The sequence below is a fragment of the Lepisosteus oculatus genome, chromosome 8, assembly GCF_040954835.1.
Source record: "Lepisosteus oculatus isolate fLepOcu1 chromosome 8, fLepOcu1.hap2, whole genome shotgun sequence".
Lineage (NCBI taxonomy): Eukaryota > Metazoa > Chordata > Actinopteri > Semionotiformes > Lepisosteidae > Lepisosteus > Lepisosteus oculatus.
Window position 1 is genome coordinate 10,501,690 of NC_090703.1, and position 22,409 is coordinate 10,524,098.

The following is a 22,409-nucleotide window of genomic DNA, read 5'->3' on the forward strand; positions in this document are numbered from 1 at the left end:
CACTCCCACCGAAAACCATGAAACATCAGAGTCTTAGACTTTCAGCTTTTCAAAAGTGAACCCTCTGGAAATAATGCTTATTGGATGGAAGAATGTGGCCCTTTTTATTGACTTTATCTTGATCCCCGCGTTAGGAAGCCGCCCCCTTTCTCCCTTCTCAGTGTGCTAGGAAACAGGAAGACGTTGCTCCCCCTTGAGTCTTGTTTTTTTTGCATTTTGCATTAGAGCACTGAGCAAAAGAAACAAGAGCAAGAAACATATCATTTGAAATGCTGCTGCTGGAAATAATGGAAGATGCTCCTCCCCACCTCCACAGAAAAGGAAAGGATAAATGTGTTTTATTCACAGACCAGGGAGTCTATGATAGAAGAGTGGAAAATGTCTAGAGAACGCCCACGGTGTGCAATTTTTTACGCTGTTCATTAAGGGCATTTCATCAGGATTCATACTGTAGATGCAGGCTTTGCTTTTCATGTAAAGATAAGGCTCTTATAATATGCTACAGTAAGACATCAAGTTTTACAAAGCTTACGGCTTTCTTTGATTACACTGTTTGAAGCAGACAATGTTCTGGAATAGCCTAGAAATGTTCAGGTTGCCTCTGCTTTTAAGTAATTGGATCAAAGTATTTGGCTAAACTGTATTGATCTGGGTAATGAAGTAATAATTACATGAAGGAAAAAAACCAACAACTTTTAATCAATTAAACACAATGCCTTCCCATCCCAGATGGTAAAATGTCTGGCAGTGGTGGGTCCCAGCACACACTGCAGTCAAAAGGCTACAAATACACATTGCAGTGGAATGTAGCGCTAAACAAAAAAGCCTGTCATGTACAGTATCTTTTTTTTTTTAATGGGATAGCATCCATTAGAGATCCATCTAAAATTAATGATGATGATTTTAATTCTCCCTTAATGTGATATTTATGTTTTACAACAGTTATTTTCATTCAGTATCCAGGGCACAAACAGAAAGTATAGGCAGAGACCGTGCTGACTCCACACAGAAGGCATTATATTTGAAGTACATTTGTTTCAACCTGTTGTGAATTTGTGGATTTGTAGGCAAAATGTTTTATTTATGAACAAATCCCTTTAAAATCTAATAAAACAGTTTTTAAACATTAACAGCTATATGATTTTCTTTGTGCTAAAAAACAAATATTTAATTTAGGCTGCCATAGAAGTATCAACATGGACAGTTCAGCAGATGTAGTAGCATACAGCTTGTCTTTATTGCTTTACAGGATTCCAACATCAAGCATGATTCAAACTATAAAAATCTACTGTATACCAAAGGATATCAGGCACTATATATGATATGTAAGTTATACATACATATTTTATATATTGCTGAATGTGTGTATCAGAAGCATAGCTGTAACACTAAGGGACTGGCGGTGCTCATAATATCTGCAGCTGTGTAAGTATTTTAAAGACCTCAGATTTTGTATAGCTACTCAATTGCTCTCCTACCTGTCACAAATTTAACTGTTTTGTCTAGATTGTTTTTTAGCAGTTTTGATTTAGAAACCAATAAGAATATATTTGGAGAAACGATCAGCTGGTGAATATGTAAAGTAAATAAAGTCTGCTGAGCACTGTCAGGTCTCAAAATGGAAATGTGTTTTTTAAAATATTTTCTCTCTTACTAATAATAGTTGTATTACACCAAGCAAAGATTCTTTCCAGTGGGTGTCACTGTAACGGTAATAATAAGTAACGCGCACATAGGGAGCAAAAAGGAGACACTAGGATAGAAAGCAAAAACAACAGAAGAACTGGGAAGCTAAACAAAGCTAAATTACAAGGAAAACAAACAGGGGAACAGATGTTTCAGTCTAATTAAACCTTCTCCAATTTAGAAATGCGAATGTTCTCTAGCATTTTAATACTCACGTCCATATTTTAGCAATCAAAAAGTAGTCATGCTTGAAGAGGAAGAGAAAAGCTTTGAAACAGGAAGAATACTGTCGCAATTGAATATGAAGAGCAAATACGTTTTTTTTTTAAAGTAAATAAAAAAACTTCATGTTTTGAAAAGTCTCCAATCAATCTTTTTGCTCATTGCCTATGGTGGAATTTTACTGTGGACTCATGAAGATTTGCAAAAGAATGTATTTTTAATAGCCTCTATTAAATACGCCATTGATTGTGAATTGAGCTAATAGAGCATCTAGGGATTTCTTTACCAATTAATGTCTTAAGCATCCCAGTACTTGTTCATGATGCAGGGTAGAGAGACCCCAGAGCCACTGAGTCCCACATCTTCACATCCTTTGTTAATATTAAAGAAACAAAAGATAAAAATTGTATTAGGTTTTCTAGTTTGAGAGGCCATGATTTTGTGAGTGGCTGATTAAGACAGACCCTCTGGGCTTGGATAACCAGCCCATTTTACATTCTGTTTGTCTGTTTTCAGACTCTTCCTGTTAAGACTATATGTGTAGGCCCCAAATTTAACTACAAAAGACATGAAAGAGATCTCAGTCCACTGAGGACTGTCCATATTTTGAGGATAAAGAAAAGTTTTATTTTATGATATGGAACTGAAAAGCGTCGCATTTGAATTTATAAAAAAAGACTTTCTCATCAAGCTCCTTTCGAAGCCTGCAGGGTCTGAGGAAGAAAAAATTGTGTTACTAATAAGACATTGTCTTGTGTTTTGTTAAAAGCTGATAACAGAAAAGAGAGTCACAGATACAAAGTATAAAAGAGATATCAACAACGTTGTGTCAACTTGCACTCTCCTACTTGCATATCCCACCCAAAACATCATGGGTAACTGCCATTGCCAGTTTTTGAAGGCACTGGTTTGTTTAAACCAGTCATAGTCTTGGTAAAAAAATATTGAGAAAAATCCCTTTAGTGGATAAAATGCGCAAAGGGATGTAGACATCGCAAATGATGAAGTTTTACTAGGACGATGAAGACCAAGATAATGATGTTTATTCTTGCATTACTCATTGCTTGTTTTAACTACAATTCAATGTAATTTGAACAGTTACAGTACCAAGGCCAAGGTGAACTGGAAAGCAAAACCACATCTTGTAGTAAATTTACAAGGGAAAAATATATACATGGAAGCAGAGCACAGAAACCACATGGAATACATATATATACAGTATATATTAGCCTAATAGAAAAGGAAGCTGCCTAAGAGTTTATGAATTTCTTAAGCAGGCAATAATGAATTTTGACACAGCGCCAGGGGAGTAACATAAAATATGAAACGCTTTCATAAATCATAAGGCCAATGCAGAATTCAGCAGACACTAGGCCGGGAAACAAGCTTTTATCTTGAGAGTAGCACTTTGGAACAGAGGACACCTGAGTGAGACCCTACACAGGCTTTGCCCAAATATGGATCCACTTTGTCCATATTAACAACTGGTGGAACAGCTCATACGGTACCGTTATATTTTTTAGAGAACACCAATACTACATTTTCTCTAATCTCTTGGAGGGACAACAAGATGGAAACTAAAAAAAAAATCATACACATTTATGTGTTGAGTGTTTGTTTTTAATTGGGTACTTAAGGAAAAAGATGTATTATGCACTTCATATTACAGCGCCGAGAGCTTTATTGCGTTCACAATAGTAAGTTCAATTAATCAGGCAGTTGGAAGAGGACCGTTATTAATTTGTGTTTTGAGGAGCACAGTAGATTATGTGGAACAAAGAAATGCTCATTAGCAAAGCCTGCAAAATACAGAAATGTTGGGAAACTGGGCAAATTGTAACAGCTTTAAAAGTTCTGTGAATCTGCAATATGACAGGTGAAACATGCAGGCAGAAAAAAAAACATTTGGGGTTAATTCACAGAGTATTGGTAGAGGTACAGGCAGTAGTTTTGTGTTTCTGTCTCAGGAAAAGTTATAATAACTGAGAAAATTGGGAAGGTTCGAACAGTGCAGTCTTTCCAATTGACTGACAAGTGACAACAGAGAAGCAGTTTGTGGATGTGCTATTACTGTATGTGTACTCTTATTTAAATTGTTTTTTTTTACCACTTCATCATCATCTTTCCAGCCAATGCTTGGGGTGTACTCCAGGTCTTATACCACAAAGGTAATGCAGTGATAAAAAATGATGAACTTATTTTTTAAAAAATACCCTATAATTCGTGACCATCCGTTTATGCAGAAATGCAGAAGCCAATGTGACGTGAATCAGTGTGTGTATTAAAACCCTGCTGTAAAGCAGAAGCTAATAGTCACTAACAGGAGTTATTGTGATTTTGTTAGGAATTATAGACAGGTGATATGCTGTTGTACTACCCAATTTTCTGCGTGGCTCTTTCCCTAGCCCAAGGCATACTGTGTGTGAAGTCCCCTAAAGGAGAGGATTAGCTGACAAACGAGCCTCTGGGGCACTTGCCTCCTCATGACAGCTTTGTTTGTTCGGATGCCTCTTAAATCGTCAGAGCGTTCTCTTTGGTGATGGCCAGTGCAAGCCGTTTGGTCACTGCAGCTCATCAGATCAGGCCTGGTCTCTCTAGAGCAGTATTAAGAATTAGCCAGATCTTCCCAAGCGTGAAAGATTGCTTCATTTAAGATGGAAAAGATGAGCTTCTTAAGGCCAACATTTCCTGCATAACTGAAATACTCAGATTGAAGCTCGAAGGCCAAATGCTACCCCGAGGGTCATAAAGCCTGCAACAGCAACACTGAGATCTATCTGTCTCAGTGACTAGCAGGGACTAGGCTGCTAGTCACTTCAACTACTTTATTATAGAGATCAGGCTATATTAATTGTTGCTTTTCGTGCAAAACATCAGGAGAAATACTTTTTGTGAAGAATGATCTGATGAAAGGCTGCACCAGAGGCTAGAAAAGTTAAAATATCAACTGCTGTGACGCATCCTACATAAATGCTTCATGTACAAGAGTAGATGTATACTGAGAGGAAATAAAAGCACAACAAGTGAGCACTGGAACCGTTAGGAACCAATAATGTGCTTCTCAGTATGTATTGCTACAGACATACAGTAATGCTGCTTTGTCTCCTTTTGAAATCAAGCCCGAAATCAAAAATACGCTCTTGATGAACAGGCCCTTCTATGCCTAACCAATAGTATAAACCAGAGGAACAGTTTCAATTCTGTGGGTTGGGTGGAGTGTCAAACAGAGCCCTGCTCTGCAGCTCTTTCTGGTAGTCTCAGAGGGGCTAATCATTCATGTGTGACATGTGCTCGTTCCAATAACAGGTTTCAGCTTTGCTGCGGTGGTAAACAATTTTAAAATACAATGGAAAGTTTCAGTAATATCTGCATCCTGGGCTGTGTTTAGGCAGGGAAAAACATTACCATATAATAGAGTTCAGACAAATAACGGATTATAAGAAGCCCCCAGCTATAGTAGAAGGAGTGAAGATATTTGCTTTGGCCTAGAAGAGAATTCAGATGATTTCTTGACCCAGAAGAGGGGGCTTGTTGCGTTCTGCTGGCTTTATGCTAATTGCTCAGGACAAATAAACAGATGATGTGCAATTGGGGTGGATCTTATGCTCCTTAATTTCACCAACAACTGTCCTTCTGCAGCTCTATGTGAATAACCAGTGAAGAAGCAGAGCAACATGTTTTTAAGACTACACTAATCAAAAGCGGATACATCAAACCTTCAGAAAATGATAAGTGTTGTGAGAGGTTTGAAGTGCTTCCACATCTTTAATATAACAAACTCACTTGCTATTAAAAATCAGATCTTCATTGTATGACGCAGGATCTATAACTTCTAAGGAACTTTTATCATTATTTTCATTTTTGGCATTTTTGTTTTTTGTCATTTATGCTAAGTCTTCCAAGCTACTGGAAAGACAGGATTACAACTAAGCATCATAAAATATTTACAAATACATAAGGAGTGTTCTTTCTCCCAGGTCTTTAGTATTCTTTTCATATAAGAAAGGATATCAGTTGGGTATAATCAATTCATGCCCATCAGTTTTGCAGGTAATGCAGAGGCCAATTTGGAGTGAAAAACAATCATGTATGTGTATAATGATTCAGTTGAAAAGCTGAATCAATAGGCTTCCCCACAGACTTCTTTGGTTGGCATGAGATTTAATGTAATTCAGGGGCTCATTAGAGGTTTTGAGATATTTTGTTTGCTATAAGTGTCTCTCTGTCCATGAAGGGATCATCTGTATGGGGCTTTTGCTCTACTGTCTCCATTAAAAGTGCCACAGCACACCAGAGATGTCACCCTTGGTACCCTTGGTTTAGGTAATTAACTAAAGGTAGCAGTGTAATCACATTCTCATCTGCATTAATTCATGGTTAATCAATAAAATATGTCACAGAAGTTATACTCATTGGGATACAAACCCCACGCAAAACAAAAGATTGCTAATTATTCTAAATAAAATATTTTGGACACATTAGGAAGGAACAGGAGCTCATTAAAGGAATTATTTTAGTTTACTGTTTCGCAATAAAACTCCAGATTAAAGTTTTTTCTTCATATTTTATATTAAGGCTTAGCATTAACATCTTCAGACCAGACACGGACTGATGTTGTTTCATTCCCTCTTTTCACGGAGTTTATGTTTTTATTTGCAATGTCTTCTATGTTTCAGCTTTTTCTTCAATGTTCAATGTTTTTTTTCCATTTAATGAAGCACATTTTTAAGCTTATTAAAGGCTCTGTTCTCTGGGATCACAACAGGGGACCACACACCAGAACCGAGCAGGCCGCAGTGATCGATTCAGCTGTGGAAAAGGGTATTTGCTAAGTCGACAGACAGATAAAAGTTATTCCCATACATACACAAACACATACCTCTCCATATGCTGGCATGCAAGCATTTCACCTAGAATTTATCTGACCTGTACCTAAGAGTTTACAGATACTCCTGACATACACGTAGATACTAATTGGTGAACAAAATATTCAATAGAGTAGGTCTGGTTGGGAAGGGATTTGCTATACTAGTTGGTGCCAGAAGGAGAACAGTATTCCCAGCCCAGACAAAGGAAGATTTAGAAGAAAACACACCTGTATCTATGCGTGTGGTTGTGTATTGTTTGTGAGCAGTGTAAGACTAATAGATGTTCGATTTATTCTGTAGTTGTGCTGAAGCCCTGGCTGCAAGGTATTAAGGAGCTCCACAGGAGCATCTTACAATTACAGAGCAGCTGCCGCACTGAAAACACCCCCCTCAAAGAATCCATTGCATTACAGAGGAAGAGAGTAGAGATGCCAGCCTTATTTACTGGCTTGTTAGCAAGTTTCTTCTACAAATACATCAGATTGACGTTTGTCAAACTCACTGCTGGAGAGGTATTGAAGTAGAATTGTGGGAACAGTTGTTTGACGTACAGTAGATGCCACTCTCTTCATAGATAACCCAGTGTAATCCACTGAGATCCAATAGTTAAATGTATTGAGGTGTTTTTTTCAGAAAAGGAGCAATGCAAAAAACATGCAGTCAGCTTACAAGAATATTATGATGATGGAATCGTTTTTGTTTTCACACCATTGTGAATGATGTAGGATGTACAAGTGCTTCTTGTGCTCTGAGCTCAGAGCAAGTGCTCTGAACAGTGAACATCACATTTCCTGTATTTAAAAGCCTATAAAACCTTTCTGTTCCAAAGAGGCAGGGCAGCTCTGTGCCGCTTTCAGACTGATTCCATCTGAACCTGAACACATGCATTTCTCTGTCAGACATCAAAAGGCAGGAGGAAGGTGGCAGTTTAAGTTACAGCTGCCCGTCAGAAGTCTGTTTTTCTTCACCATGCTTCAGTGGAGGCGGATCCCACTGTTTTTCCCCCTGATTTCACACCCGGAGCTGAGAGCACAAACAGCAGGAGTGCACTCACCTGCTGTCTCGGATACAGAGACATGCAGCAGCACAGACTGAGACAAGCACTGCGGCTTCAGCCTCCATCAGCACAGACTACATGTATAGAGTATGAATCAGTGCCACATGCAGTCCCTTTACACAGCCCCCATGGTAAAAACAGAGTGAGGTGTGCTACTACATTTGTCCTTGACAAAGCCAATTGATTGAACGTCTGCAGAATGAGCAAAAAACAGGAACCAGAGGACACAACTGGAAGCTAAGTGGAACGCATAAAAACAGGAGACATATTTTTACACAAAGAGTTGTGGGGGTAGGGTACGAGCTGCCCTGTTATATAGTGAAAGCCTTTGTTCAGCTTTCTTAAAAAAAACTGCTGTATTAGATTGGTTCAATTAACTATTAGGAAGCAAAAAGTATAGACGTACCTAACGTCTCACATTTGTCCGGTCTCTTTTTCAGGTTGTTTTTCTGGCTGTTTCATTTTTTTTACCACATGAACACCTCCTGTGAGGTCTTTTTCACCCAGACACACAGAAATTCACACATATGTTGTTTACTTACTTTGTACCTGTTCCATATTACCGATGTCAAAGATCAGCATTGCCACTGGTATCCTTGAACACGTAAATAAAAGTAAGGACATTCTTTAGCGCACTCACACTGGCGTTGTTCTTAGTTACATATTATTTGTTATTGTATCTTTGTGCTCAGTATTATTTATTGTACTGTGCATCTACATTAAATTTCTAGTATTTATTTCTTTTGCATCCTGCTGCTGAAATGGCACAGAAAATAAGCATGTTTTGTGTCATTGACAAGTTAGGATTAAAAATAGTACTGAGGTTTGGCTTAATTTGGGTTTAAATGCAAATAACAAGAGATATTAGCATGTAGAAAGTGTCTTTTCAAACTTTTGATTTTTGACCATTTTTGACAGGTGCATGTCTTAGCAAAAAAAAATTGGGCCAAATTTTTTTTCTCAACGAAACACCAAAGAAACATTTCTCCTGCATTTTAAATGCATCCTAAAACACAACAAACAAGTCACAAAATTTTAGGTGGTGTTCAAACCTAACCCTAGTTTGGGCTCTTCTAGAACATATACATAAAAAATCCTGCCTAAAACACCTGCATTCAAAAAGCGACCCAAATGACTCCAAATTAGGCAGAAACATTTAAAGTAACAGTTTTATTTATTTCAAAAGTATCTTAAGTTTATCTGCTGTAAATGACCAATATTTATTTCTTTTGTAACCTGCTGCTGAAATGGCATCGAAAATAAGCATGTTTTGTGCTGTCGACAGGTTAGGATTAAAAAAAAACACTGAAATTTGGCTAAATTTATCATTTAATTTGGGTTGAAGTGCAAAAAAACAAGAGATATTAACATGTAGAAAGTGTCTCTTGTCTCCTTTTTTGTTAAGTCATTTTGTCACAAGTTACAGACACACCTCTGGTTCAAATGGAGTCTTGCCTGTCTATCAGGGGGAGCTGGGGGCGGAACTCAGGGCATTTACCCTGGCACTCATGGTGAAGCAGTCGGTCTTTGTTGAGATCTGAACATTAGCCTGATCCAAATGGTTTGTGGTAAGTTCCATGGTTTTGCTTTTTGTTCCCTTCCTTTTGTAAGTATTTTTCTGTTTTGGAGCTCTGTAATAAATGCATGTTTGTTTTGCACCGCATTTGAATATCCTGTGCAGTTTTTATGACTTTTGTCACCAAAAGTCACCGTTGAAATATAGCAATGCGGATTACACATGCCTTATATTCTTACGGGTGAAATTGTGGTGAAAGATAAAGCACAATACATTTCACAAGTTACAGAAAATGGTGCTAAATGCAATGTGTAAATGTACATTTGTAAAATTTCATAACAGAGCTTGGCAGGTTTTATTTTATTTAAGGATATAACTGCATTTCATATTTCATCTTCTGTTTTTTTCATTGCGTGTGTTCCAGTGTGGAGTTGGTTTTCTTTAACCTGAGACTTTAGTGAAACTAAAAAGATTCTCTCCAGAATACAAATCCCACAATGCACAGTGGCTCCAGCCAAAGGATAAATAAAGATCTCAGTGATCATGTTAAATATTTCTCTTGAAAATACAGCCACGTGGTTTCCTGTTACACAGTATCACCCTGATCCACCCAAACCCTCTTTTAGGTTCTTGGTTAATTATGTGACTCTCGGAACACCTTCTTGCAGTCATTTAGTGTCACAGCCTAGATTTGAACTGGTGAAATCCTTACTGTTATAACCATCTTGTGCTCCAGACAGCTATAACAAAACAGAAGTCCTTGGGATTTATTTAAAGCTGTGAGATTTTACTGCATCATTTGAAATATATATTATAGCTAAATAAAGTAGTCAGAAATAAGAATCTACTGTGCTGTAGGTCAAACAACAGGTGAGTTGAGAAGTTACCTTAATCATAAGACTGTGAAGTGTCTTAAAAGAGATTTATCTTGATATGAAATATTCAGTAGTCCACACATAAATCAAAAATGTGCAAGGGCAAAATGTCATTTGAATGGAGTACGTACAGAGGGATTATGTCTCTGCCCTGATATCATAAATTGAACTAAAGTGTTACTAGGCACAAGGCCCTAAACCCCTTCCTTTCTGGTATTCTGCTTTCTAAATGGAGTTATTACTCCCTAGGCTACGGGGGGATAATTGTTAGTAGCATGACTGATAGTTTGCATGTCACAGAGAGGAGTTTACCTCAAGTTCAAACAGCAGTGTGGTACGAAAAAAGAGTTATGCACACATTTAGTTTGTTTAAGAGTTTTGCAGTACATCTCAATAACTCCGCCTGTACAGTAGTTACAGGATGAGCAATATCTGGATTTTTAAAAAAATAATTTCTCCTTTGGTGCACAATACCAGCAGGGGAACATCGCAAATTACAGAAGTGCGAATTAATCAGCTTCCACGAGCTCCCGGATCCCTGGGCTTCGGAAATGCGTGATCGGAATCAAACGGAAAACAAATGAACCTTCCTGTGTTTCTGCAGCAGTGCATCAATCAGGAGCTGCCACTCAGGCAGCTGACTGTCAGCAGCAAGCACAGCCCAGTGCGCCAAGCCTGTGTGGGCAATGTCAACAAAATGTATTTCTTCTCCCACTACATATTACTCACTTTCTGGGCATTTCATCTTTTCTGGCAATCAGAATAAATTGCGTTTCTATAATAACATTGTTGCCAGCCATCCTTTAGCGAAGTGCAGGGCTGTAATGACCATGTCTTACATTTGCATTAATTCTTGCAAGATTTATGGGCATTGGCTGACTGGATGCCTGGCAGACCTGGCTACTGGTGAAACAATAGCAGCAACAGAGATAAGTACAGGACAATGCGTTAATATTAACGAGAATATTAACAAGAAACAAAAAACAGAATGGCGAGCTCCATTGAAAGTCTGTTGAGGGGTCTCGTTCCTCTTGTAAATGCTGATGGATCTCCCAAGAATGAGGTTTCTGACTCTACAATATTCAAAGATGAGACTTCATTCTGAACTTCAGTACTTCTTGAATCTATGCATTGGTATCATTACTCTGCTCTCCTCCCCACTGAGAGCTGGTGTGTGGTGAGCGTTCTGGCGCACTATGGCTGCCGTTGCATCATCCAGGTGGATGCTGCACACTGGTGGTGGTGGGGGGGAGTCCCCATTACCTGTAAAGTGCTTTGAGTGGAGTGTCCAGAGAAGCTCTATATAAGTGTAAGCAATTATAATTCTTATTCTTATTCTTATTCACACACAGGTTTCTTAGTAAAACTCCATCATCTCTACACTTGCTTCTCATTACAGGACAGAGAAGAGTTTTATTTACGCTTCTGAAGGTCGCATTTCTGGGGTTCTCACTGTGAACTTTTTCACAAACTCAGGAAATGAACATATGCTAACAGTACTGTTTCTAGGCTGTTGACTCTGTGAAATAGCTTTCTAAGTCAAGGCATGACTTGGAGTTCATTGAGATGCTTTAAGAATTACCTAGGTATGATATTACAGTCTATGAACAGTCAACAGGTGAAGTATTGTCTCTCTGTAGCGTTTCTACCTTTATGTGCCTTTAAAATAAGAAAACACGATACTGCAATGGGTGTCCAAACATGCCTAACCTATTTTCAATTCTTTTTATGAATTTACAAATATAATTTATTGATAATACTTGCCGGGATAGGCTCCAGCTCTCCCTCGACCTTGAATTGTTAAGAGCTGTTAGAAAATGGATGGATGTATTAATATTCTCCCAAAAGATTTTTTCTCATACAAATATATACTCATTCTTGTAGGCATTGCAATCAGAGAATAACCTAGGATTTGTAGAACAGAATAAAAAAATAGAAGTGTAGTGAATAATGTTTTCTTTTCTAAATTCTTTTAGAACAAGAATTATTTTGCTGTTTCAGGCAAATTCCTCCTTCTGTAGTTTAAGTAGCTGGACGTCTATTTTAAAAGTGGGCTAACAATACAATGTGGACAACCTCTAATGTCAAATGCTTTCCCTTTGCATTTAACAAACCATTTCATAAGGGAAGGGAACTGTATTTGTTATGCCTGTCTCTTAATTATCTTGTTCTGCACTCTTTTCAATTTGTCTGTTTGCTTGTGTTTTTGGCACGGTGCCTATCCAGTTGATGAAGTGAAGAGCAATGCATTTGTTGAACTGACACTCATCTTCTATTTGCTGGACTCTTGGATCAGATAGTGCACTTGAAGATAGAGAATCGTCTTATTTCAAGGTAAAAAATTGTCCTTTTTTCTCTCATTCATTGGGTCTCATATTTTGTTTGGTGCCTCTGTAAAAAAAAAAGAACTATTGACAAACATGTCATTTTACATCATGATTCAGAAGATCCACTCTAAAGATTTCTTTAGGGCTGTCAACCTGAATGAGCTGATAACCCTTTCAAATTCAGAGTTAGAAGCTAATATTGACAGTCTAATGACACAGTGTGAATTATTGAATAAGTGAGATTATGGTTACCCAGTCAGAGAGGAAATAATGAAACACAATCCGATTTCTGTAAAGTAGAGGTCTGTGCATATGTATAAGAAAATCTATTTATTGTTCATATATAATATGGATGTAACATTACAGTATGTTTAATGCTTGAAGAGACATATATAGGTTTATTTCAATATCATATCTAACAAAAAAGAAACTTCTACTGAGCCAAAGGAAATAAAGGCACAGAGTGTGACCTCAGTGAGCTTTGAAATCAAATTATTCAACTTAATGTCATTCGAATATGAAAGCAAGGCATAAAATGACTGACACTGAGCTGCTTCTGTATTCAGTCATGGTTTTATTTGGCTGACTCACTGACTGCTCTTTGCTGACAATCACACGATTCATTAAAATAAAATACCAGGATGAAGGGTTACCAGATGGCTACGCATTCAAAGTAGTCTGAGACAATGTACATTTCACAGCTCAATTCCTGAGTTATTAAAGGTACATGGATCTAACTTAGCATTAGCAGTGGAAGGGGTCTATTAAACCTCAATTCATTTATTACACACTGTAAGAACAATATTTTTATGCTCCATGGGACCACCAACACATAAGTGTAGAGATGGCATAAAAGTAGATGCTGCAGTAACACTGAAGAGTTTATTTGTAAATTTTCCTTCTGGTCAGTGCAGTAGCTGCTGCAATCTGAATGCTGTTGAACCAGGGGCTCAGAAAAGGAGTGCACCTAGCTCCAAATTAATCCTGCAATGAAGAAGGAGCTGCCTTCTAAGAAAACGTAGAAAAAAATGACATCGGAAAGCCTATCAACTGCGAAATACACGATACTTGTGGAAGACATTTTCTATAGATCTCAGGTGCCTCAGGAAAGAACAAGACACCCTTTTGTTGCACTGACCAGATAAAATGCTCAAGGTCTATTTTGACTCAGAAGAAGTGGACAAAGCCTTGTATGACTGGAAGGAATACCACCCAGAGGTGCCAGAGAGATTCCTGGACCTGAAACAGGAGGCTTCCAAGAATGCCTGGAACCACTGGAGCACTCAGTGGGGCTGGTGGTGGGGTTTTCAGCCTTGCAGTGAAAACTTTGGCTTTAAGGGAATCATGCGAAACAGAATTCTAATGCCTTGTTTTCCAAGACTCTGCTCTTCTGCTCATGGGAGCTCTCCACCAAGGACGTGGTGCTGAAATGACAGAGCCTCTACAGGAAGAAATGGAACAACTCTCCTTCTTGCAAAAAAATGTTAGAAAACATTTCTAGCCAATTTGCTGAATTAAAATTTGTTTTGATATCGCTGGGCTCCACATAAAACCTAGTGGAACAGGACACCATTCATCATTCACTCCTGCCTACAGCCAGTGTGACTGTAAAGATATTTTGTCATAAGGACAAAAGGCTAGCTGTTAAGCATAGGCATGTAAGGAAACTCTCGACTTCAAGTATTAAATTAGCAACTTATAAAGTATGACAGGGACACACACTAGAAAGTGGTATGAAGAATATAGTATTTAGGGCCAACATTGTTATACTGTATGAAGGTGCTTAATCTTTCAAATAGAACATTGCCTTTAGATTTTCCAAGATATGGTAATTTCTTACTGAACTCAACACAAACAAGCCGTTTTAAATTTTTTTTTATACAAAACGTGATCAAATTTGATTTCTTGAATTGAAAATAGTTTATGCTGCACTGTGAAATACAGCAAAGCACACTTTAAAGCATATTATTTTGCCTTCTAAAAGGGCAGTAGGATTTCTTTTTGCCTTTGATAATTAATTCCTGGAAAACATAGTGCATGGAAATAAAGAATAAAGAACCTATTTAATCTGATGGGAAAGTATTTAATGTATAGTATATTTCTTATAATTCCAAGTTGAAATAAATAAATAGAATTAAGGGGATCTAATTTATGAATAGTTCAGGTCCTCTTTTTTAATAAAAAAAGCAAAATTAATTTTGAGTTGTGCGGTTATACTAGAAAATCCAATTAGGATTTTCTCAGCTACATTTTAAAAACTGCCTAACCCAGTAGTCAGGCAAAGCCCCAAGACAGAAAAGTCTCTGAACCTAAATAATATCTACTATTGCCTCAATGCACTATTTTTGAAAGGACTCGTGACCTTGTCTAAGCATTTCCACTTCATCCAAAACACTTCCTCTCCTTTGTCTTGCTGGCATCATTTCTGAAATGTCATCAGGTCATTTGATGGACAGGGCTTTTGATCTTACAAATGTTTTATCCTCAGAGCTGACAACTCCACCTGCCAGGAGGATGAAAACTGTGCAAAGAGCACACAAGCAGAGCTGTTTACATAACAGAATCCTGACTGGTTCTTCCCTGGGCAGGAATTGGACTCTGTTATGCAAATCTAAACAGTACCTTATCTTCTCAATTTGCCAGCCAGTCCCCTAGTGTAATAATGGATTTAAAAGCAGATCTGCTAAATTGCAAAGACTATGAAAACCTGTCAAGCAATATGTCTATTTGGGAATTGTTACTGGATTTGTCAGTTAATATTTTCAAGATGCCATCCTTAAGTGGATCTGTTCTACTTGAAAAGATATTCTCAAGTTACAGTCATGTTATTATTTTGGCTGGGAAAATGTTTTTACTCTTCAGTAGGTCAGCTGACAGGCAAATGTGTCGCTGTTGCTTAGAAGCTTATAATACTACCAAGAAAAGAACATAAGAAATGCTACGAGATAAGAACACAAGACAGGTTAGAAATGAGAGGGGGTCATTCATCCCATTTAGCTTGTTTGATTGCTAGTTATCCCAAGGATTTCAACCATTTCATGAAAGAAACCAAGATATCAGAATCAACAAGATGGCTAGGTAGTTTGTAACAGATTTCTGCAATCCTTTCATAAAACATCAAAGAAGCATTAAGCAATGCTTATAATCATGCCAATATTAAAGTGTGAGTCTAATTCTGCGGTGCGTCCTTTGTCCCTAACCTTACTTTGATCCTTTAAGATGCACATTCTAGAACTAACAAAGATAAGAATGCTATCTCAGCGTACACATACATTAATTCACAAAAGTATTCAGAAACCTTTTTAGATACAGTATACGATGTTTTACACATGTTCACAGCAAAAAATAAAAGAAGTAAACACATAATTAACCAGAAAGAAAAATGGAAAATCATGATTGCATATGTATTCAAACACTTTACTGTTGCAAACCTTAATTAATTTAGGTGCACAACATCACCTCAATGAATTTTTTATTTCAGAATAAAAACATCTGTCACTGCGACGTTCCTTGGTCAGGTAATGAAGTGCAAGCAGAGATTTTACCATTAAGACTATGGGGCTTTCATAATAATAAAAGGTGCATCACACCACTTTGGCACTACTGTGGATCAGGATGTCCCACCAAACCGAGCATCTGGGCAAGAAGGAAACTGGTTAGTGATGCCAGTTTCTAGCAACTTTGACAAGCAACACAATTCAGTGGAGGAGATGGGAGAAAATGGCAATGTGGAAAAAATACACAGAACACTTCAGAAAAATTAACTGTGTGGTAGGCTGATTACAAAAAAGCCATTGCTACAGATATGATATCTACTGTAGCAGCCTTCATGAAGTTTGCAACAAATCACCTGAGTGATCCTGCAAAAACACTGGCAAAAGGTGTTGTCAACAGAAGAAAGCACATTGGAACTTTTTGGTCTAAATGCCAAGTGTTGTGTTTGGTGGAGACCCAACACACTACACCTCTCAGTCAAAACCCTTCCCTGCAGTCAGGCGATACCTTGGTGATGAAAGAGGCAAACCTGTTTAAGTCTTTAAAATGAGGGTAAAAATTCAACTTTCAGCGGGACTTTCAGGAAGCCGAAGCTATCCTGGAATGGCTTAAGAATAACAAAGTAAATGTCCTTCAGTGGCCCAGTCAAAATGGGAACACTTGTTGACCATAGTCCAACTGTTATCCATAGGCAGACCCCAAGCAAATTATGAGACCTTGAGTAAATATGCCAAAACAAATGGGCATAAATTGGATCAAGCAGGCATGTAAAGTTGGTGGAGGACATGCAGCTGTAATTGGTGTCAAAAGTGCTTCCACCAGATATGAACATATTTAAGTCTTCTCTGTTTATTTTCTGCTGACAATTACTGTACCTTATCTCACCCTTAGAAGCCTTCAGCCTGACCATTCCGGCTTTGAATTAAACATTACAAAACGGTTTGGCATAATTTTATAATTTCACAGAACAGAATGCCATAAGAAGGGTCTGGATGTTTCGCAAGGCACCGTAATGGTACGTTATGCTTCTGAGGATGCCCTGAAATGGTCATCAGTACGGTCTGCAGCAATAAAAGGGACAGAAATAAGAAACAATATCACAGTGCTTAATCTGTAACAATCTGTATCCCTTTCAGCAGCCTTCAGTAGAATGCACTGTGTGACAAAGCACTCAGAGGATGGGCTCAGATGTCCCTCTGTGGTAATGGCTGTGTGCTGCAAAGAAGCCGATGGAGGTCAGTTTCCATCTCCTGTAGAACTTAAGAAGATTTTGCTTAAAACTGTAACTGTGACCCAGGGAGATGCTATCTACACCCATGCCTGTTCCTGACCGTTTCTTAATTATTTTTAACTGATAGGGCCATCCATCAAGCCAAAGAAATGGAGAGTAAAGGACGTGTGAAAGGGAGAGAAGAAACCCTAGGGACAATGTTAACAGTACTTGTTAGTTAACTTCACTGTACCTGTCTCGTCTCGAGAAACGAAACCTGGTACAAAGGGAATTTGAGGACTGGGGAGTCTGCATTTGATGAAAACATCTCGGAAAGTTTGCGTTGTTTTGCAGAAAAATGAACTCCTTACTTCATAATTAAAAGGGTATTCATGAGTATTGGTGCAAGATTGTTTTGACATGCAAAGTAATTTTACATTAAACATAATTACTAGTTTGCATTTGTGCACTACGTTAAAAGAGCACTTTCAGTATTCATTTTTTGCAATGCAAAAATGAGTCAAAGCGAGCTTATATAAACATCTATTCTCATGTAGACTATCTACTAAAAATATAATTTCCCCAAGCCGTTTCTCAGTAAAGGCAGCATGTTGTTGAAATGTAATATAATGATATAATGATACAGCAGGACACAAAAAAGAGATGATGACCCGAGTTAAAAACTATGTATTTAATGTCTGCACTGCAAAACAGCTGTTAATTGTAATAGCTGGTTATCACTATTCCATTCAACAAAGTTTTATTTTAACTATCACTTTGGCAATAAAGAATTTAGATGTAACAAGGAGCTTTTAATTTATTTTGTTTGGGACTTGTTGCATTGTGGATTTTTGAAAATTCATCATTTTGTTAGAAGGTTCTCAGAAATTATTTTTGTCACAGTCTGACAGCAATTAAGATATATATTGATGGCTCTGAAAGACTGACAACTAACATTTTCCATATGCTGCATTCCATCTGGATTCTTCTGACCTGCGTGGTAATGGTTGTGATGAATACACAAAGAACTCATTGTCATTACAGATCTGTACTGTATGTATGAGTTCATTATTTCCTGAAGTGATGAAACACGTGAAATGCTGTTCCTGTAAAATAAATAAATAAACAAGACCCCTCTTTAAGTCACAATCTCACAACATCAACATAATCACATAATTTAAGTTATACAGGAAACACTGCAGCCATCTGTGGTAACGCTTAGGTAGGGAATAGACAAGACACAAATAATTTACAAAGAAATGATAGTTTCTCATATTCCTTGCTCAGGTCAGTGTCAAAAATAAGTATTTCAATCCGTTTCATTGTGAGAAGCTACTACAGCATGTTTGATGCTTGTCAGACTGCTTTCGTTCATACGCCATTTTATATCGTCCTCGTCTTTCTAGCCAATTAGGACTGCGCAGTTCAAATATCCTGAATCCTGTGAATTCTGCTGCTCACACAGAAATGACAAGGGGAAGATGATCAGTATTTTCTCTTCTGTCTCATTCTGCAACCAGGTCTCCTTGATGAACAGATGAACCAAAAGGCCGTACATCGGATGGATGTGTTTTAAAAAGAAATTCGAAATTGTTAGATGTTTCTTTTCTGTTTTATGACTACATTGTGTTTAATTTTGTTAACAAGCTGTTTTCACATTTCCATTGAATCCACAGCTCGCTGAAAAGCCCAAGAGAGGGTTGATGAACAGTTGTATTTTAGATTTTTGAATGACATTTAAGTTCCATGTCTTTTCTTTGCTACATTAAATGACAGAAGGCTAAATATACTTAAGTGATTTACAAGACTAATATAAGGATCCCGATACCGTTTCAGAACAGGAAAATTCAGCAGAATGGATGTCACAGAGGAAGCTCTACATTATTAGACATGTCTGCATTCTAACTCTCTCAGTCTGCTTTCTGTGCCTGCCTCTGTATTTCGTCAGTTAGTTGTGAAGTGTACATCAAATGTATGTCTTTGACTTCTGTTTCATGCCTTTTCATGCACTTTAAAAAGGTAGCGGGAATAACATATTGGAGGGAGATATGTAGGTGATGCCCTTTAGTTTTCTGTGGACAAGGTAAAGAATTTGATATTTTATATGTTAAATTTATTTTTTCAACTGGATAGCTCTGCAGGTACATAAAAAACGCAAATCCCTTTGTGATTTCCCTGTGTGTTAGGATATGATATTGATCTGTAGATTGGGGAATAGTGCAGTCATGACTCAACTCAGTTCAACACAATCGGGGTCTATCTGAGAAGCTAATTTGTTGACAGCTCAGGGGGTGATATAATGAGGGTTATCCAACCCTTTAGCTCACCTTGTCCCGTTCCTTTTCAATCAGTTTACTGCAGCAAGAGGAGTCACTATGAGGACAACTCAAGAATCCAACTTGCTGCTCCTGCTCAAGAACCACCTGACCTCTTGCTTGGACTCAATTGTGCACACAAGGTAATACTTTTTGCCATGTGACAAGTGCCGTGACTTTTTGGCATGTGACCAGTAATCGCCATAACATCAAGTAACACTTATAACAGTTGAAGGTGCTGTATCGTGAACACCACTGGTGGGTAGCCCCCTGCCCCTCTGCAGAAGCTCATGTGAAACTTTTGTGATAATGAAAAAACTTTGCTGAAATGGTAACAGAGGTGTTGCCATAAAAGATCATCTTCTAGTGATGCCTACACAGCTAACTTTAATTGCTCTAACCTCTACATGAAAAAATCATTTATTAAGGAATCCAAGCTGAACTATAATTATTAGCAGGTCTTTTGCTAATTCAAGTTGCATGACTCCTAACGTGTTTTTTAATTAAAGCAATTGGAGTAATTTGACTGAAGGGAAAAGGGCAATGCTCTATTGAGCGACTTCTCAAGACAATTAAGATCAATGGACCTTAACTGTCCAGTATCTGGTGGCTGTAAATTGGGGGAAAGTTAAATTATTTCCTACACTTAACTAACTTGTCTCAGAAGATTTAAGAAGCTATTAGCCACCCTACATCTGGAGTTGGAATTGGTACACAGGTTTGTGTTCGATTGCTGTATTAGACAGATAGAGGTTTTCTCAGATGGCAGGATTGTCTCCCTCACTGCTCTTTGGAAAGTAGGATTCCGTGGGCTCTACATCAGAGAGCATGAGAAAGGTGAGGCTCCATCGCTGACCCTCATCTCCCTGCTCTTAGAACAAAATGTTCATTCCCCAGGCATCACGGCAACCTGCACTTCACTAATGAGTGCAGCATGAGAAGTGTCGTCTCCTGTTTTTTAGGAAGTAACTCGTTAATTTTGAGTCTGAAAGTGCGTGGAGCTCACCCTCTGTCAGAGAGCATGGAGCTGGGTGTAATTTAGATAATGTAGAGCTGACACTTTGTGCTAATGAAGCACTCCATCAGGCTGCTTTCTCTTCATTTGCGTACAAACTGCATCTACAAATAAGCCCTAGTGTGGTCTGCCAATCGAATTGAATAGATCTCTATCTACTTTGGCCCCTAAATAAGACCTCCACTCTTCCTTATTACTGTCTCTTACTTTTCAAAAAAAGCAGAAAAAATATATAAGTACAGCATGCTAAAGCTGTTAAACAAGCAATTCTTTAGTTAAAATAAACAAGGACCAAAATATGAAACCTTGTTGTATCTGCATACAATATATCCTTGTGCCGTTACTTGAACTGTCCATGAGATGTACGCTCGCTCTTTTTAAATGAATGTTACCCTATTTAGATGGGGATTCTTTCTTTATTAAAAGGAAGCTTTTACAAAAAGACAGTCATTTCGGATTTCAAAGCCCTAGCTTTTCACTTCTCTTGTTGGGAGCTGATGTGTTCCCTCCAGGAGTCAGGTGCTGTGCTTTAGAAGCTACAGGAGACCTCTGGGTGGGTGAAGTAGGTACTGTATGTTTGCAGCACTCGGAAACATCCAGTGCTCAGTCACGAACGCCACCCACATAAGTCTCATGCTGATGTGCGGTCACACTAGTTGTATACGTGACATCTTGGACAAACAATTTGTGCACAGGTTTATGCATGTCAGAGTTCAGTATTTCATCATTTGCCTTCATTAACACTTTGCCTTGCTAGTTCCTCCAAGTGCAGACTGCAAGAGTAATAATCTCGTACACCATTCTGCTCCTTCTACTACCAAGCCCGTAACAAAATGCAAGAAAATGGCGCACTAATGCATATAAGAAAAGACAGTGTCTATTGTGATTGTGCTGAACTGCTTTTAAAATGTGATAAAGTATAGCAAGCTGTATTGCAACACAACACCTTTGAAGAAAATCCAATTATTAAATAAGAAATGGGCGATGAACTGATTTGACAGAATATGAAATCTAGTCAGTGGATTCATTGCTTGGTGCAGTGAATGCAGATGAACTCGAGGTGATAGAGACTGATTTGCCTCAGGCTCAGCTGCTGTTATCAGGTGATGTACACACGAACCAGATAAGCATCTTCTGGCATGGGAAAAGGATGGATTTCTTTGCTGAAATGGGGCATGCTTGGAAAGAGTGTGGAAATGATGTATCTATTAGAGCTCCCGAACATGACTACTTCAAAAAACAGCATATTAGAGACTAAATTAAACAAGAGATTGTTTGAAATAATTCATGAAATTAATTAAATTAATAAAGGGTGCCTTTATTTTCTGCGTGCATCATGTTGGATTAATCTGTCGCATGGAAAAGATTATGCTAAAGTTTTTCACTGTTATTGCTGGTTTATTTCACAATATAGTCTCATCGACTATCAAACTATTAATCCATTTCAATTGGATGGACTGAACTAATGGGCTATAAAAAGGCAATCAACAGAAAAAGAAAAAGAAGAAAAATGCAAAACACAGAGCCAAGTGAATCCAGATCCTATTAGGAGCACAGACCTTGAGTCAACACATACTGTATAGCATTGTCAGAATACAAAATAAATAGACTTTAAAATGTGCTCTTTAAGTTTTACTGAACCAATATTATGATATACTGTAAAGTGTCTTTAGATTTGTATCCATTGCGACTTGAGTTAAACCACAAAGCATGTCAGTGTTAACCATATTATCGTCAGGGCTATTTGTATGAATGCTACAGATAGAGAGCAAGTGCATATTATTAACGATAAATATTCATAGATCTTGTTTGCTTTTCTCTGG